The sequence below is a fragment of the Nannospalax galili genome, unplaced genomic scaffold (genome assembly GCF_000622305.1).
Source record: "Nannospalax galili isolate Female #2095 unplaced genomic scaffold, S.galili_v1.0 scaffold308, whole genome shotgun sequence".
Classification (NCBI taxonomy): domain Eukaryota; kingdom Metazoa; phylum Chordata; class Mammalia; order Rodentia; family Spalacidae; genus Nannospalax; species Nannospalax galili.
Window position 1 is genome coordinate 1842376 of NW_008359214.1, and position 6122 is coordinate 1848497.

Genomic DNA, 6122 nt, shown 5'->3' on the forward strand with positions numbered 1-6122 from the left:
ATATATAACAAACCACAGCCAACATCATTCTAAATGGGAAAAATTGGAAGTATTACCATTGTTTACAAGTTTTTATGATTATTAAAACTGGATTGGCTTTTTGCACAAAGTGATGAGATGTAATTTTTATTTAAGTCATGTTTTAATTCTGAGAATTAAAAATATGTTATAAAAAATTTTAATATTTTAAAGTTTTCATTTGTTCCATATTCTTCCTCAGCTTCCAAACTCTGTGGAAACCCTGTTTTACCTTCCCCAGCTCTCCTTTCTCCCTTCACTCTTCCTGTGGCTTGCCTGCCTTTCTGTTTTGTTTCCACTGAGGGCTTCATTTCTGCTAGTTCATTTTTATCTTTTTTTCCCCTCATCTCTCCTCATGTGTTTACTTGTTTTATTTCAATTGCCTCACTGTATCTTCTCTAAACTTTTCTATATTTTGTGGTCTTCTCAGTCTCCATCTCCAAATGCCAACAATTGGGAGTTAGGACTCCAACATATGGACTTGGGGAGTGGGGGAGGTATATACAACGAATAGATTAATGAAAATTTTAAATATTTGGTAACTATTAATATTTTCGTTTTGATAGTTATTCATATCACTGTGTTGAACAGGCTGGCCTTGAACTCACAGAGATTAATAACATTTGGAACCTTTCTTTTCTGGTGAGAATATTAATGCTTTCCAACTTACATTGAAAAATTTCCTATATGATTTATCATTTGTGTATTATTCTTAATTAGATGTCTCCAATTTTTCTTTGTACATATAGGTTTTGTGGTGAGAAGTTATTACTGATATAAATCATATAAATACATGAATACATGTATATAAACACAGATTTTTCTAGCAAAGTGAAGTTCTTAAAAGCTACTTCAGTTTTTTTAATCCATTTGAGTAAAGACACTATTTGTATTTATGCATCTTTTTTATTTATTATTTTTATTTTATGTGTATAAGTGTATTGCCTGCATGTAGATAAGTATACCCATGTTGTACAATGGCCGTGGAGGACAGAAGAGACCATCGGATCCCCTGGAACTGGAGTAATGGACAATTGTTAGGTGCCATGTGGGTTCTGGGATTTGAACCCAGGTCTTCTGCAAGAACAACCAGTGTTCTTAACCACTGAGCCATCTCTCCAGCCCTTATGCATCTTTATTTAACCTGACAACTATAAATTTTAATCATAATAGTTTAGTTTATGCTTCCTTCTTTCAGTATATGAGAAACAAAACACATAAATAAAAACCAAGTCAAAAAAAAAAAAAAAAAAAAAGAAAGAAAGAAAGACTTACCTAAAATGCTAATTCCAGCAGTCATGGTTTGATATTGACAGCTGTAATTGTTTTGTCCTTCAGGCCATTGACACATAAGTTCAAAAGTAAAGCGTTCTCATATTTTTTCCAACCTTTCTGGCACCATGCTGGTTTTCTATCCTGCATTTTTCTTCCTTCTTCATTTTCTATTCTGCTCCATCAGCGTTAGCAGATGCTTGTGGATCATCAGGCTCACCACAGTTCCATTGACATTAATAGTACTTCTTACAGATGTGAGGTGATTGCTAAAGCTTTCTCCCTATCTGGTACAAATGCCCAGCTCATACATTCTGCATAGCAGAGACCTAGGTTTAAAATATTCACCCAGGAAAAGCGACTTCAAAAGGACATTGCATTCTGCCTTTGTACAATCAGGAGGAGGAAATTCACAGTTAAAGATCAAAGTTGCAAAAGGAAAACACAATGGGATGCTGAACAGGTAACATTAAGGTGGCACCCCACCGATGCCCACCCAGGTGTGAGTCCCCACAGTAAACCTGTGTTGACTTTGCTCAGAATGGGCATTTTTATTTCATGAGTTGTCCGATGTGAATTTTCTTTCTCATTTTCCCCTATTGAAATTAATAGGAAACCTGGCTGTGCTGTGTGGAAGACCGATTGTATACCTATATTTAGTGGTGCTGAACCTGGGATTCCTTTAGTTTATTTTTAATTTATAATGCTTGAGGATTTAAGTGTTTATTATCCTCCTTTCACGGTTTTTAAGGCTTTTTTTTCCCCAGGACTTCAGAAGCATCTTTTGAGGAAGTTAATGCCTTAACTACCCCAGTTGCGGGGTTTCCTGGGGGGGTCTTGTGTTGTCCACTATCTGTTCCATGTGATCTAAGTTTTCTACAACTTGTTTTGTTGCAACCTGACCTCCATCTGTTATGAGGTCTTGGGGTGAAGGGTGGTCCTGTACAGAGTTCCATTCCTGGGACAAACAATTGGGCTCTAGGCAAAGGTGGACGGCCAAAGCACAAAGAAAGTGAAAATGACAGGTGGGAAAACAGACAAACGGACAAAAAGCAAGGTGAACAGGACAAAGTATTAGAGTAGAAAAACAGCTCTCACGGAAATTAGAAAGGCCCCACATCTGGGAACCCACCCAGGAGCTCTGAATCTGACCTTTGAAAGGATCCCTGGGCCTTCCCATTTCCCGACTCTGGCCCCTTCTTCCTCACAGGTGCTGCCCAAGGGCAGGCTCTTCCTTCAGACCTATCGGGCAGGCCTATAGAGTTAAAAAAGTTCACAAAGTCCTCTAGGAATAAGAAGCAACCTTAAGAATAAAAAAGCAGCTCCAGCTAAAGGGGCCAGTCTCTGCTTCCCCTATAGGTTTATGCTCCAAACACAGCCACTTCTTCTAGGAAGCTTACTTGACTTGGCCACTAAACCAGCCTCTGTTATCTCAATAACCTTCTGGGTTATGATTATTTAATAGGTGAACTAATCAGATTGTTACACCCTTTCTTATGTATTTTACTTTAGCTTCTTTCCTCAACATGGCTTATTTCATTCATTAGTCGTTTTCCACTGCCCATTGCACCCCAGGGGTGCTCTCCTTCCCTTCCTCCCCCTACTCCTTTCCCCCCATTTGTGTGCTTGCCTGGGATCGGGTCTGGGGGAGTGTTGGGGTTCAAACCCAAGGTTCACATCTTCTTCTTTGTTTTAAATAATCCTAGCCCTCAACCTTGGATCTTATAATTTAAGTGAGATTTAGTGGTATAGCTCAGTTAAACATTTTAGGGCATCATACTGCATCACAATCTTAAGAAACAGTTCCTAACCTGAGATTATCAGAATATTAGAATCTTGAACGGTAATGGAAAAACCTGGTGGTAGTTTTCAAAATTATGCACAAAACTCAAATATAAATGGATCAAAGACTCCAGTATAAGACTGATACTCTGAATCTAACAGAAGAGAAAGTAGGGAATACATTGGCACTTACAGGCACAGGAAAAGACTTTCTGAACAGAACTCAGCACAGATATTAAGTCCAACAATTGTCAAACGGGACCTCATGAAACTAAAAATCTTCTGTAAAACATGTACAACAAAGAATATCATCATTCAAGTATAGAGGAAACCTATGGAATGGGAAAAAATCATTACCAGCTATACCTCTGACAGAGGGTTAGTATCTAGAATACACAAAGAGCTAAAAAAATTTTTAAAAAACAAACAATTAAAAATTGGAACAAGGACCTAAACAGAGAGTTCTCAAAGATGAAATGTAAATGACTGAAAAATATATTTTTAAATGTTTAACATCTTTAGTCATCAGGGAAATTCATATTAAAACTAGGATGAGATATCATCTTACACCAGTCAGAATGTTTAAGACCAAAAACAATGACAAATGCTGGCAAAGATGTAAGGAAAGGAGAACACTTAGTCATTTCTGGTGGGAGTGCAAACTTGTACAGCCACTATGGAAATCAGTGTAGAGGGTCCTCAAAAAGGTGGAAATAGACCTGCCACATAATCCAGTCATACCACTCTTGGGAATATATGCAAAAGACTATATCCTACTGCAAAGATACCATTCAGCCATGTTAATTGCTACTCTATTCTCAATAGTTCAGAAATGGAAACAACCTAGATGTCTGTCAAATGATGAATGGCTAATAAAAATATGGTACATTTACACAACAGAATATTATTCAACTGTTAAAAAAAAACAAATTTATGGAATTCATAGGTGAATGCATGGAACTGGAAACAATCATCCAGAGTGAGATAACCCATCCCAGAAAGACAAACATTCCCTCTCAAAAGTGGATGCTACCTTTGAAAATTTTTTTATTATTTTTATTTTATGTGTATGCATGTATTGCCTGAATGTAAGTAAGTGAACCTGTGTCGTGCAATGTCCACAGAGGTCAGAAGAGGCTGTTGGATCCCCTGGGACTGGAGTTACGGACAGTTGTTAGCTGCCATGTGGGTGCTGGGATTCGAACCTGGGTCTTCTGCAAGAACAACCAGTGTTCTTAACTGCTGATCCATCTCTCCAGCCCCCCTTTGAATCTTTAAATTGGAAAATTCATAGAGGTCAGGAAGTTGGTAAGGGACTAATGGGAGGGAGATTTTTGGAAAGGAAGACAGAATGCAGTGACATAAAGGGTGAAAGCCGAGTAATGAGTAGAAAGATTAAGTAGGGTAGGGAATCGGAGGGCAGAACAGAGGAGGGAGTATGAGGAGGTATCTAACACCAAAGGCTTTTAGAAAAAGTCATGTAGAAACCTGCCACTATAGAAAGTTCTTAAAATCTATATATACACAATACAAAAAGAGATTAAAAGGAGCTACTCTGTAGCAGCAACACATTGTCCCTATTAGACACCATGGGTTAGCAAAGAAAAAAATCAATGCCAGAAATGAATTCCCTCTTATAAAACTGACCACCAGGGGTCACATAGACCCTCAAACAATACTGGCCATGGCCCCTGTTCTTGGTTACTCACCGGAATTTCATGGTAAGACCCTCTTGCTGAAGACATTAGAAATATGAACTGAGGAACAAACAAGGAGAAATCAAGCTGGTGCTAACCTCTAGACTTCATCTCTACTGACTAGCTTTCATAGTGCTGGATGATGCTAAGAATGCTACCAGAAGAAAGAAGCAATCATCAACCTTGCCTAGCTGTCTGCTTCAGTAGCAACTGGCCTGGCAAGATATACCCAATGGTACAATAGTGGCAAGAATGTTATGGGAGCAACCAACCAGTTTCTGATCAGATTTAAAGTGAGCTTCCTAAGATGAAGTCCAAACATAGCACTCATAGCAGGCCTAGGAACATGTGGGTCTACAGGTCACAGACCATAGGGGAGCATCTACTATTATTATTTTGCTAAATAGACACAATGTTAAACCAACTCTTAAAGACCTATTGCTATACTCATACATTAGTACATCTTTCAGTTCTCATCGGAAGCTTCTCAAAGCAGATGGTGATGAACACACATGCAGAGAACTAGACTGCAGAGTGCTTAGCCTTGAATGAGACAACTATATCAAACTCTTGCTTCCTAAGATCATTGTGGAAGATCTTTATGGAGATCATTGTGGAAGAGGGGACAGAAAGATTGTTAAGAGCCAAAGGTAATGAATGACTACAAGAAAACAATGTTTCTCAGTCAACAGGGCAATTAATCAATTCATAGCAATTATGTCAGCAGGTGCAAGACCTATGTAAGCTCAAGCCAGAGAAACTCCCAGCATGGGGGCAGGGTAAGAGGATTCAACCATAACTGAGGAACTATTGGCAACTGGTAGCTGCTAGTAGAGGGAAAGTCAGCTTTCTTTGTTTTCTTCTTTTTTTTTTTTTTTTTGGAGGAGGAGGAAAGGCTTTATTTCATTTTATAGTTCCCAGGTCACAGTTCATCACTCAGGGAAAGTCAAGAACTCAAGACAGAAAACTGGAGGCAGCTTTTATTTAATAACCACGTAATTAGTAGAAGCATTTCATTACAACAGTGTTGACATAGTCAATAACAGTTTCCAGAGCAAAGATGCATCTCTTTCAAAATTGGCTGTAATTTTTAGGTTCACAGTATCTAATTAATACAGTTATACATTATTGTACTCAGTATAAATCCTATAAGACATAAAATTAAATGAGGTTCTAACCTTTAAAAAAGATCTCCATTTCTTTTTAAAATATGCAATTGAGGCTCCCTCAACCCAGTGTGTCAAATTGACAAGCTATCCAGCAGTTTCTAATCTCTATATATCTGATTATTACTAGTCACAGTCGGTTACTTTTTGAGACCCTTGGCACTTGAGCATGGATATAAATTAATCA